Below are 13,156 nucleotides of genomic sequence, written 5' to 3' on the forward strand. Positions count from 1 at the left end.
GAAGGCTATATACACATCAACTGTACTGCCCTCATCCACCCTCCTTGTTACTTCTATTAAAAATTAAAATCAAATTTATGAAACACCATTTTCTCTTAACAAATCACTGCTGACTCTCCTCTATTAGTCCATGCTTGTCCAAGTGGCTGTTAATTTTCTCATGGATTATTATTTCTAAAAGTTTCCATACTGCAAACGTTAAATTGACTGGTTTGTAATTGCCAGGCTTATCCTTTTCCACTTTTTTGAACAAAGGCGTAATATTTGCAACCTCCAGGCCTTTGCCACCACCCCTGTAAGGAATGGAAAACTGTGGCTCGCCCTTCCATAATTTCCACCCTTCCTTCCCTCAGCAAACTAGGGTGCATACCCATCTAGCCCGGGTGACTTATCCACATAAAGTCCCGCCACCCTTTTAGTGCGTCCTCTTTATTTTTATTTTACCCGTACCCCATCAACCTCCTCATTTACAATAGCTTAGGAAAGTCCTCTCCTTGGTAAACACTGGTGCAAAGTTTTCATTTAGTACCTCAGTCATGCCTCTGCCTTCACCAGCAGTTCTCTGTTTTGGTCTGCAAATGAGCACACCACTGTTAATATGCCTGTAGAAGATCTGTCAATTGCTTTTTATGTTAGCTGCTAATCTATACTTGTACTATTGTTTTTCTTTTCCTTATTTCCTCTTTCTCTTAACTTCTGCACTTTTTAAAGTTGGCCTGATTCTCTCTTCATCCTTTCTATCTCCTTCAACATCCAGGGAACTCTGATTTGGGTTGCTCTCCCTTACCCTTTTGTGGGAATGTATCTGGACAGCACCTGAACTATCTCCTTTTCAGAGGCTGCCCACTGCTCCATTACATTTTTTCTTGTTGGTCTTTGACTCCAATTTACCCAGGTCCGATCCCTCCTCAATTCACTGAAAAGTCCTCTTCTGATTAAGTATTGATTTGTAAATTTCTCCTTGTTCTTCTTCATAACTAATCTAAGCCTTACAATAGTCATTATTCCTGAGATGTTCTCCAATGGTGACCTTCTCCACTTGACCCACTGCATTCTCCAGCCAAGGTTCAGCAATGCCTCTTTCCTCACTGAGCAGGAAGCCTGCTGATCAAGAAAATTCTCCTGAATGTGCTTCAGAAATTCCTCCCTTTTTCTGCCTTTAGCACAAACACTGCCCCATTCAATATTGGGTAGTTAAAGCCTTCCGTTTTCACTACTCTTTAGTTTGTGCATCTCTCTGTAATTTCTTTGTAAATCTGCTACTCTACCTCCTTTTCATTATTTGATGGCCTGTAAAATACATCAGGTAGCATAGTGCATCCTTTGTTGTTTCTTATGTCCAACCAAATAGATTCTGTCTTTGAGCCCACAAGGATTTTTAAAAATGTATTCTTTCATCGGATGTGGGCGTCAGTGGTCAGGCCAACATTTGTTGCCCATCCCTAATTGTCCTTGAACTGATAAGCTTGCTAGACCATTTAAAAGTGGATACTAGAAAGTGCAGTTTACTGTGGATATGGAGTCATGTGTAGGCCAGACCAGGTAAGGATGACAGATTTCCTTCCCTAAAGGGCATTTGTGAGCCAGATGAGTTTTTACAACAATCGCAGTTCAATTCCAGATTTTATTCATCCAATTTAAATTCCATCATCTGCCACAGCATGATCTGAACCAATGTCCCCAGAACATTAGGATTACTCATCCAGTGACATTACCACTGCACCATCATTTTCCCACTCTGCCAAGCAGTGTAATACTTCCTGAATCAAAACTGCTGCCCCTCCTTTTCTTTTTCCTTCCCTATCATTCCTGAATGTCCTGCACCCAGAAATATTAAGCATCTAATCCTCCCACTTTTTTGAGCCAGGTCTCAGTTATTTCCCCCACATCCCATTCTTAACTGGCTATTTGCAGCTCACCAATCTTATTAACAATACTTAGGGCATTTACAAACATGTACCCCAAACCTAATTTAGATGGCTTTGTATTTTCTATAATCCCACCTATTCTGTAAATATTCCTATCTATCCCAGTTCCTGTGCACCTTGTTTATACTTTTAATACTACTCCCCCTACCACACAAGTTAACTCGCCTGCAAGGATATTGTTTCCAGCCCTGCTGAGGCGCAACTTGTCCATTTTGAACAGGTCCCTCCTATCACAGAACTGGCCCCAATGTCCCAGGAATCTGAAGCCCTCCCTCCTGCACCATATTTCTAACCACACATTAAGCTGGCATATCTGGGAATACATTCCAGTGGCTGCAGTCATACTTGGCACAATGGAAGATTCTTCTAATTATTGGAGGCCCATCACCTCAGCCCCAGGACTTTTCTGCAAGAGTTTCTCAGGGCATGTTCCTAGGCCAAACAATCTTATCTGTTTCATTAATGACTTCAACTCTGCCACATCAGAAATGGAGCTGTTCACTCCATTAACAACTTCTCAGATAATGAAGCAGTCCGTGTGCATATGCGGATAGACCTGGATAACCTCCAGGTTTGAGCTGATAATTGACACTCTGGCGTGGTACTGCACAAATGCTACACTCTCAGAGATGCCATCTTTCACATGAGACATTAAACTGAAGGTCCATCTGTCCCGGACAATATTTATACCTCTAACTACATCACTAAATCAGATGATCTTGTCATTATTATATGACTGTGTGTGGAAGTTTTCTGTGTACAATTTGGCTTCTGAATTCCCTACAACAGTGACTACACTTCCAAAGTACTTAATTGGCTGTAAAACATTTGGAACATCTTGGATTCGTGAAGAACGCTACGTAAATGCATCTTTCTTTCATTCATTTGAACCATACAAGTACCAGGCAATGATCATCTCCAACAACAAAGAGCCTAACCACTTCCCTTTGACATTCAATTGTGTTACCACTGAGACCTTCACCATAAGCTGGGAACAAAATGGGAATCCAGACACACGAATGCATTGGCTACCAGAATAGGCCAGAAGCTGGATATTCTGCAGCATGTAGCTGACCTCCTGACTCACCAAACCTCTACCACTTACAAGCACAAGTCAGGAGTGTGATGGAATTCTCTCCACTTTCCTGGTGCATGTTATTTGTCAGCCGTGGCTCAATTGGTAAGTATCACACCCGCCTCTGAGCCAGAAGGTTATGGATTCAAGTTCCACTCCAGAAACATGAGCCCTTAATCTAGGTTGACACTCCAGCATAACACTGAGGGAATGCTACACTGTTGGATGTGCCATATTTCAAATGAAACTTAAAACTGAGGCACATCTGCTTTCTCAGGGAAACATAAAAGATCACATGCCACTATTGCAAAGTAGGAGAGGGAGTATTCCCTGGTCCTGTTCTAATTCCATTATTCCACCAGTCACACATGCCATGCTGCCCTGCCTTGCTGGGCGCTGATCCACTATGAAGCTGCTGGGCAATATTGTCCCAACTGATAGCATAATCTTCACTGTTCAATGGGTGCCATTGTCTCACTGGGTGTCATCTCCCCTGATCCCACTGGGTGCAGTACCCCCTGCCTCCGTTGGGTGCTGCTATCCTGTCTGCTGGGTGCTATTCTTCCTGGACAAAAACAGAATTACCTGGAAAAACTCAGCAGGTCTGGCAGCATCGGCGGAGAAGAAAAGAGTTGACGTTTCGAGTCCTCCTGACCCTTCAACAGAATTAGGTGAATCCAAGGAGAGGGGTGAAATATAAGCTGGTTTAAGGTGTGTATGTTGGGGGGGGGGGGGGGGGGGGGTGTGAGAAGTGGAGGGAGGGTGTGGTTGTAGGGACAAGCAAGCAGTGATAGGAGGAGATAATCAAAAGATGTCACAGACAAAAGAACACAGAGGTGTTGAAGTTGGTGATATTATCTAAATGAATGTGCTAATTAAGAATGGATGGTAGGGCATTCAAGGTATAGCTCTAGTGGGGGTGGGGGGGCATAAAAGATTTAAAAATAATGGAAATAGGTGGGAAAAGAAAAATCTATATAAATTATTGGAAAAAAAACAAAAGGAAGGGGGAAGAAACAGAAAGGGGGTGGGGATGGAGGAGGGATTTCAAGACCTAAAGTTGTTGAATTCAATATTCAGTCCAGAAGGCTGTAAAGTGCCTAGTCGGAAGATGAGGTGCTGTTCCTCCAGTTTATATTGATTTTTCTTTTCCCACCTATTTCCATTATTTTTAAATCTTTTATACCACCCCCCCCCCCCCACCTTAAACCAGCTTATATTTCACCCCTCTCCTTGGATTCACCTAGTTCTGTTGAAGGGTCATGAGGACTTGAAACGTCAACTTTTTCCTTCTCCGCCGATGCTGCCAGACTTGCTGAGTTTTTCCAGATAATTCTGTTCTTGTTTTGGATTTCCAGCATCCGCAGTTTTTTGTTTTTATATCGCTATTCTTCCTGGCCCCACTGTGTGCTGCTGTCTCACTTGGTGCTGTTCCACTTGGCTCCACTGGGTGCCGCTATCTCACTGGGTGCTGCTCCCCTCGCCCCGCTGGGTGCCTCTGTCTCACTAGGTGCTGTTCCCCCGGCCCCATTGGATGCCGCTGTATCACTGGGTGTCATTTCCCCCAGCCCCGCTGAGTGACACTGTCTCATTGAGTGCTGTCTCCACCCCTCCCAGTCTCAATGGGCGTCATTGTCTCACTGGGTGTTGTTCCCACTGGCCCCATGAGGTGCCGCTGTCTCATTGAGTATTGTTCCCCCAGCCTCGCTGGGTGTCGTTCTCCTGGCCCTGCTGGCCCAGATGTGTGCTGTTTCCCACCCTGTCCCACTGGGTGCTGCTGTTTCACTGGGTGCTGTTCCCCCTGGGTGTCGATGTCTCATTGGATGCCGTTACCCCCTCCCCCCAGGGGCCCTGCTGGGTGCCACTGTCTCACTGGGTGCTGTTCCCTGGCCCCACTGGATGCTGCTGTCTCACTGGATATTGTTCCTCTGACTCTGCTGGGTGTTATTCCCCTCACCCTGCTGGGTGCCACTGTCTCATTGACTGCGTTATCCCCGGTCCCGCTGGGTGCCGCTGTCTCATTGGCTGCTGTTCCCCTCGGTCCCGCTGAGTGCCGCTGTCGCATTGGTTGCTGTTCCCCCCGGTCCCGCTGGGTGCCGCTGTCTTACTGGCTGCTGTTGCTCCCGGTCCCGCTGGGTGCCGCTGTTGGGCAGCTCGCTCCAGCCCGGACGGGGTGCGCGCCATTTTCAAACCTCTTGCCGCGGAGTCGCGGGTTCCGGCCGGTGGCAGCAGAGGGAAGCGGAGCCATTGAGAGACGAGCTGTAGCGGCCGTGATTTCGCGGTAAGGGGACAGGGGCCGGGAATGGGACTAGGTAGGCGCTGAGGTCAGGCTCGGAAAGCCAAGTAATTGCTGGATAAATCGGCGGGGAGAGGCCCCGGTTCGGGGAGAAGCGTTGGCCTTTAATTAAAGGGCTGGCCACCTGTCGGCCGGCAGTAATTCTGAGGCCGGGAACCGGCAAAGTCAAACGGGCCTCGCGCATGCGTGGATTCAGACACTGGGTCCACGTCACATGACCATTGAGTGACTTCCCATCAGAAACATTGAAGGTGCAAGAGGAACGTTTGCATTGTGTGTCCCTGCCAGGTAAAATTGGTATTCCTCCTCCTGCCAATGGGATTTTGCTAAAATACCTCGTTGGCTGAAATTACAACTCTTCCTCTTATATTACAGCACTTCACCCAACCTTAATAATTCTTAGATGTTTGAGTATTCAATCTGATCTTTCTATGTGACCTGTCGATGCGACTCATCTGAATCTTTTCCCCAAAGCTTGTGATTTCCGCCCACCCCACTGACTAGGTTCTTTCAGTTAACATTAAGGCAAAGTTTTAAAAAAAATCATCTGGAAACTTCTGAAAGTTTGTCTTTGGTTATGCTACAACTGGTGTGAAGCCTCAAAAGTGTTATATTATCTCTGAGAGATATCATTGCACACCAGAGATGGGGTCCTTGGGCATCTGTGAGGAATTTGCAGCAGCCTGGGGTGGAGGGTCATAAATCTTTTTATTTGATGAGACACTTGAACAGGCTCACCAGTTTCTGAAAGCTGGTTGCAAGGGCATAACAAGCAATCCCTGCACCCACCTTTCTTCCTTGGCTACTTATAGTGCTGTCACCTCAGAAGTTGTGCGTTCAAGCAGCACTCCATGCCTTGAAGAAAAAAAATCAAGACCAATTCGGTGTGCTGCACTGTCTGTGGTGACATCATAAAATTATAAGAAATAGAAGCTGGAGTAGGCCATTTGTCCAATCGAATCTGCCCTGCCATTTGGCGGATCTGATTGTGGTCTTAACTCCACCTTGCCCATTATAACCCTTGACTCCCTTGTAAATCAAAAATCTGTCTAACTCTACCTTGAATATATTCAATGACCCAGCCTCCACTGTTTTCTGGGGTAGTGAATTCTGAGGTAGTTAATGAGAGAAGAGATTCTTCTTCATTTCTGTCTTAAATGGGAAACCCCTAATTTTTAAACTGTGTCCCCTCGTTCTAGATTCCCCCACAAGGGGAAACCTCATCTCAGCATCTATCCTGTCAAGCCAAGTCAGAATCTTATCTGTTTCAATAAAGTCACCTCACATCCTTCTAAACTCAAATGAGTATAGACCCAACCTTCTCAATGTTTCTTCATAAGATTCTTCATCCCAGGATAAAATATATGCATAAATGGTCATACAGCTTGATTCGAGACCCCAGTAGAATTGACTTCGGTAGGTGAATGGTCAGTTTTGAGGTTCCAGTAGCGTTAACTCCACTAGATGCATAGTCGGTTTCAAAGTTCCTGTAGTGTTGACCTCGGTAGGGAGAGGGAGGTTGGGATACCTGCAAAATGGTGATTTGCAGGGCCAATGTGTGTGGCTGTTACTTCTGAGTCAAACTTCCAGCACTTGCTCTCTCTCAAAACAACCGCCAATAGACTGATGCTGGAGCAGCTTTTCAGCTCACTTTTAATCCCTTCTTTGTGTATTCCAAGTGGGAAGCGAATTCACAAATCTGTCAGGGCATTGCTCACAGGATTGTTTGATCAGATGATATTCATCTCCTGTTATGTCCCATTGTCTCTGCCAGAGGGCGCAATTAGTTCCTGGATGTCTTTAGAAGTACCTTGTCTGGCAATAGGCTGGGATTCCATTACCTCTTAGGGAGTCACCCTGAAGCATTCCAGCCAGTGGCTTGTGTGAATTTTTAAAAATTCCAGCATTATTTTTCAAAGTCCAATATTTCAGGATGCAATTCAGTGTTTTTCCCTTTGTTATCACAACAATCTGCTTCCAATGGAAGTATATCCCTCCTTAAGAAAGAAGGCCAAACTGTACACAGTACAAGTACGGTCTCATCAATGCCCTGCATAGTTGCAGCAAGACTTCCCAATTTTATACTCCTTTCCCCTTGGATGCAGATCTTGCACCCCCAGCTCGAATGTTGATGTTTTACTAGTTATGAAGTTAATGCCCTGAGTAGCATGTCATTGTTGATGTGAGAAACAGTGAATGAAGGCCTGCATGGAACTGGGAACATGCAATAGGATTAAAGGTTGTGGAGAAAGCAGGGTGTAAGATTTGAGGAAGAGGATGCGGGAGAACCCAGAGGCTGGACTGGGAGGGAGTACAGCCACGTCTGACACCTGAGTCTTGACAGAGGAGAGAACACAGTGAGGCCTGATAGCGTCCTCTTCCTGTTTGCCAACCAATTAGGCATTTCAAGGTACTTGATTTAAGCTCATGGTAGAGCTGGAACACCAAAACATTGAGAGCTTGGAGGGCGTGGAAAATTGGCCAGTCCTGACGCCAACTAATCAGCTAATTCCCTGTATGCTGCTTCTCTGATATAAGTTTAATGAACAGCAGAGGCAGTGCTGGACAATCAGCTGATTTGGAGGTTCGAAATCAAAGGGAGCCTTTGCAAATGTTTGTAGTCTGCATCAGCACCTCAATTTGCTGTCAACATAGGAACTGCACTTGGAGCTGAAATAAAGGTGCAGGACTGCCTTGCCTCAAACTTGTCGGAATGCTTGATGCACTTTTGAGGGATGGAGGAAAACAAAGCTGCAGCCCTTAGTGTGTCTAGGAGGAGCAGAGGTTGAACAGTGTGTGTGAGATACCCAGGGCAGAGGTTTAACAGGAACAGGGAGATATTACACGGTGAAAAAAATAGATTGTATTTTTTCTCCTGTGACCTGCTTTGTGAGCTGAACTAATGTTAGCCTTTGATTGGTCCATGATATCACATGGTTAACAACATTAGAGACTCACAGTATTACCCATGCAAGATTTTTAATATAAATAGATTTTTATGTGATGCTGAAGTAATGAGGCTGTAGAAGTAAATTAAATAATAACTATGAAGTAATAAAACTTAATGCATCACACCTTCTCTTCCTACCGATATCTGCACAGTACAAATGGTGCAGTGAACTCCAAGCAGTTTAAGAATTTACTCTGCTGTCCTGAATAGTTAATTCTTTGATTAACAAGGTAAGAAAGGTAATTAGAAGATGAACCATGTAGAGAAAGATGTTGTACTGTGTAGCTCTTTAGCAGATACATGCAGGATCTTTGTGGTAACTGTGATTAAAAGCAAACTTAATATCACGTACTGCTTTTGTTGTCTTGTAAACTGACTAAGCCACATAATACTCTTCTGACACAGAGATGTGAGTGTTAATTTAATCCCTGCTGCTAGTTTCATATCACATTAACAATTCCTGTTGCTGTAGCAAGCTACTGCTTAACATAGAATTTCAGCAAACATGAGTTGAATTGCTTAAAGAAGTTGTAAATTCAAAAGAAACTAAATGCCACTTTAGAGCATTTACAATGACAAAAAATAGGGCTTTGTTCGCTGACTTGTTGGAAGAATTTTATTGAATTGAGCGCAAGTTTGCAACACTAAAAGGAGCATGCGCCTTTTTAAAAAATGCATGTTCAGCAATTACTGCACATGCAAAGTATAAAGCTTGCTACTCTTGTCAATAGTTGACTATTAATGCCATTGGAAGTGGCCTATGAAAGGACTCAATTGTGAAGATAATTGGCACCATCATCTTTTGAAAGTAGCTTGCCTCCTGCATTCAAGAACATTTCATTTGAAAATAGGTTCTGTAGGGAAAATTGTAACCCCAGTTCAGAAGCTGAATCATTGTGCCTTATATTCATTTAAATATTTTTGAATGCGCTCTGGTGCTATAATGATGCTGTGACACAAAATGTAAGCAATAAGTCTAGCACACAAAATGGACCTAGCTGTAAAATTGTGGACAAATGCAATTGGGTGCAATTTTTTTTTCATGGGATGTGGGCGTCACTGGCAAGGCCAGCGTTTGTTGCCCATCCCTAATTGCCTTGAATTGATTGGCTTGTTAGGCTATTTCAGGGCAGTTAAAAGTCAACCACCTTGCTGTGGGTCTGGAGTTGCATGTAATCCAGACCAGGTAAGGACAGCAGATTTCCTTCCCTAAAGGACATCAGTGAACCAGATGGGTTTTTATGGCAATCGACAATAATTTCATGGCAGTGTTTCTGAGACTAGCTTTCAATTCCAGATTTATTTTTTGAATTTAAATTCCACCAGCTGCCATGTCCCCAGAGCATTCGCCTGGACCTCTGGATTACTGAACTAGCCCTGTGACAGTACCACTATGCCAACATCTCCCCCTGCCTATTGTGATGTCCTTTCACCAATTCTGAATTTGCACAGCTGGTGCAGATAATCTGAAAATTCACCCTTGTCTATTGAATTCAAGTTCATTATGTAACTGGTACTGTGAGGACATGCATGTGAAGCCATGGATGAAATGGTACGAATTTGTGGAATTGTGATGGAAGTTTTATTCAGCAGTGTTTCAACGGCATAAAAAATTGACAGACAAAATATTGAATTGCAACTGAACTTGCTTTCATGACCTCTAGTTGTGCAGAGCCAAGTAATTTGGGATCAACAGATAGTGGTACTGTATCATGGTTTCAGTTTTTGCTGAAGAGCAGGGGATCTATCTTGCTTATCTATTCAAAATTAGAATGTGTGTGGAAATGCCTGGTAAAGAGGACATGGGGAACCTCATATTGTGCAGAGTTATATAACAATAAATTGATGATTCCTAAGATATTACTGTGCTGACAAGAATTACATAATTTACTGTCTGTTGCATTTGTACACATTTTTAAGAGTAATTTTTCAGCTTTGCTGCCAGTGCTTGTTGGAACTTGGGGTGTGCACTATTCATTTAAATAGTTGGACAGACATAGTGCCTTGGTATGTCCTGTACACACACAGTAGGACAAATCCAATCTGGCCAATCACTGCCCCATCAGTCTACTCTCAATCATAAGCAAAGTGATTGGAGGTGTCTTCGACAGTGCTGTGAAGTGTGTTGGGTCCTTGGGACATGAAAAGAAATCCAGAAATTTATTCTTTTGCCATTTAAAAAAAAATTGACTTTCTGATGAACCAAAATAAGAAGGCTGCTACAAATCACATGACCACAGGGTTGGCCCATTGTCTGGGAGCTACTTCCCAGGAACAAAGGAATTCTTTTCTCAGCTTCTCGAATCTCACATCCCTTGTAATCACAATAAACCAGATGTTTAATGAAGATGTGCACATCAGAGTTAGTCAAGCCTACAGAGCTGCTTAACAGACTCGTAACACACCTGGGACTGTCCAAGCCCATTTCAAAGGGGAACCAAAGGGACACATTTGCATCTGACAAGCTCACCTTGCTAGTGAAGTTAGCGGGTCTGCCTAAACAATGGCCTCCCAACACCAGACCCTCAATATGGATGGTAGCTCTTTTAACAACTAATGACTGGGACACTATCAGTCCAGAAATCAGACCCAGTTCCAGACACTGGATAAACACCCCTTTTGAAGTAATTGTGAAGAAAGCAAGTTCACATAGTTTAAGTGTCCATTTTGAAATCTCAATATGCCTTTGAGAACTGAGAAGTGCTTAGTCTGCTGTTTTAACATCAACTGGACAGAACTCCAGCAGCCTGACTGAGTAAGCAGTCGGTTACCATCTCTTTAACTCCTTGAAGCCTGCTTGATTTTAAAAGCCTCTTGATCAGTGCCTGCCAAGTGCTCTAAGCACAAAAAGTCCATCCTGCTATAGCATCATTTGTTTCAACGATTTACGTATTATCTCCAACCAGGAACTTTTTGGAACTGAACCCCACCACAAAAGAAACAACCCCTGGACTTTGACTTCTCAAACTTTGGAAATCACAGGAACTATTATTCATTTCTGTGGTTCTTGAACTTTAAAACTCCTTTTTTCCCCACTTTATTTTGTGCGCGTGTGTGTGTTTGGAGTGGGAAGTTGCTAAAACTCCTCCCCTGGGTTTTTTTGAATGAGAAATAAACTAACCTTCTGAGTTAATCATAACGCGTAGAACTGTGGAAGGGTCATGAGGACTCGAAATGTCAACTCTTTTCTTCTCCGCCAATGCTGTCAGACCTGCTGAGTCTTTCCAGGTAATTCTGTTTTTGTTTTGGATTTCCAGCATCCGCAGTTTTTTGTTTTTATATAGGTACTGCTTGCATGGCACTCTCCTGTCTGTAACAAGTAGAAAGTATAGAGTGACAAGACATTGTGGGTGGTGGTATTACAGTGCAGAAGGAGGCCATTCGGCCTATCAAGTCTGCACTGGTTTTCTGAAAGAGCATTCCACCTAGCCCCACTCCCTTGCCTTATCCCCGTAACCTTGCACATTCTCTCTTTTCAGGTAGCAATCTAATTCCCTTTTGAATACCTCGATTGAACCTGCTTCCACCATCCTTTCAGGAAGTTTGTTCCAGACTCCAAACACCCTCTGGGTGAAAAAATTTTTCTTCACTTTGCATTTATTCCTTTTGCCAATTATTTTGAATTTGTTCCCTCTAGTTCTAGATGTTCTGTTGCGTGGTAACAGTTTCACGTTATTTACCCTCCATACCTTTCAGGATCTTGAATACCTCTATCAAGTCTCCTCTCAGACTTCTTTTCTCCAAGGAAAACAGTCCCAACCTTTCCAACCTATTCTCATCGCTACAGTTCTTCATCCCAGGAACCATTCTTATGAATCTCCCCTGTACTCAGTCCACTGCATTCACATCCTTCCTCAATTTTAGTGCCCAGAACTGGTCGCAGATGAAGCCTAACTGGTGTGTGGGAGAGGACGGCTTAGTGATAATGTCTCTGGATTAATAATCCAGAGGCCTAGGCTAATGCTTTGGGACACGGCAGCTGGTGGAGTTTAAATTCAATTAATAAATCTGGAATCAAGAGCTATTTCAGTAATGGTCACTGTAAAACTTTCATCAATTGTTATAAAAAGCCATCTGGTTCACGAATGCCCTTTAGGGAAGGAAATCTGCATGTGACCCCAGACCCACAGCAATATGGTTGACTCTCAAACACCTTTTGAATTGGCCTAGCAAGCTATTCAGTTCAAGGAAAATTAGGGATGGGCAACAAATACTGGCCTTGCAGCGACACCCACACCCTACAAAAGAAAAAATTAAATGACTGATGCTCAGTTTGGTTCTTCCAAGGGCACTTGGCTCCACACCTCATTTAAATCTTGGTCCAAAAATGGTCAAAACATTTGATCAAGGAGCCGTAGGAAAACTGAAGTCAGTGGAAATCCACTTGTTAGAGTCATACTTAGCACAAAGGTGCTTATGGTTGTTGGAGGCCAATCATCCACGGACAGCATTCTAGGAGCTCCTCTGGGTAGTGTCCTCGACCCAACCATCTACAGCTGCTTCATCATTGGCCTTCCCTCCATCATAAGGTTGAAAGTGGTGATATTTGCTGACGATTGCACATTGTTGTTCAATATTGTTCACAAATCCTAGAATGGTATTGTAAATGGTGGATCATGTTTGACTAACCTGATTTGAATTTTTTGATGAAGTAACAGGGAAGTTTGATGAAGGGAATGCAGTGGATATTGTCTATATGGATTTTAAGAAAGCATATATAAAAGGCTGATTAACAAAATTGAAGCTTATGGAATAAGAAGTTCCAGGCAAAGACCATCTTAAACATGCAAAAAAATTTCTCCTGAACTAAATTTGAGCCGCTTTGCTATCTAGGGCCAAGTGATCCCATAACCAATGAATCAAATCTAAATTCTGCAGTTCCGCTACATCCATTCAGGTGGTGGACA

The 13,156-nt window shown here is 43.6% G+C and overlaps 1 protein-coding gene across 2 annotated transcripts in view; it reads left to right on the forward strand.

The window, feature by feature from the left end:
• Nucleotides 1–5,208: 5,208 nt before the first annotated feature.
• cep135 (centrosomal protein 135) overlaps nucleotides 5,209–13,156 on the forward strand; it is a 170,138-nt gene continuing 162,190 nt past the window's right edge. The window contains exon 1 of one of the 2 annotated variants that reach the window (XM_041201763.1): nucleotides 5,209–5,284. The gene's annotated coding sequence lies outside the window, so the exon portion shown is untranslated. Of the gene's footprint in view, nucleotides 5,285–5,455; nucleotides 5,588–13,156 lie in introns of those variants that run through there. The other variant, XM_041201754.1, reaches the window with a different exon arrangement.

This window comes from Carcharodon carcharias, chromosome 1 (genome assembly GCF_017639515.1).
Source record: "Carcharodon carcharias isolate sCarCar2 chromosome 1, sCarCar2.pri, whole genome shotgun sequence".
Lineage (NCBI taxonomy): Eukaryota > Metazoa > Chordata > Chondrichthyes > Lamniformes > Lamnidae > Carcharodon > Carcharodon carcharias.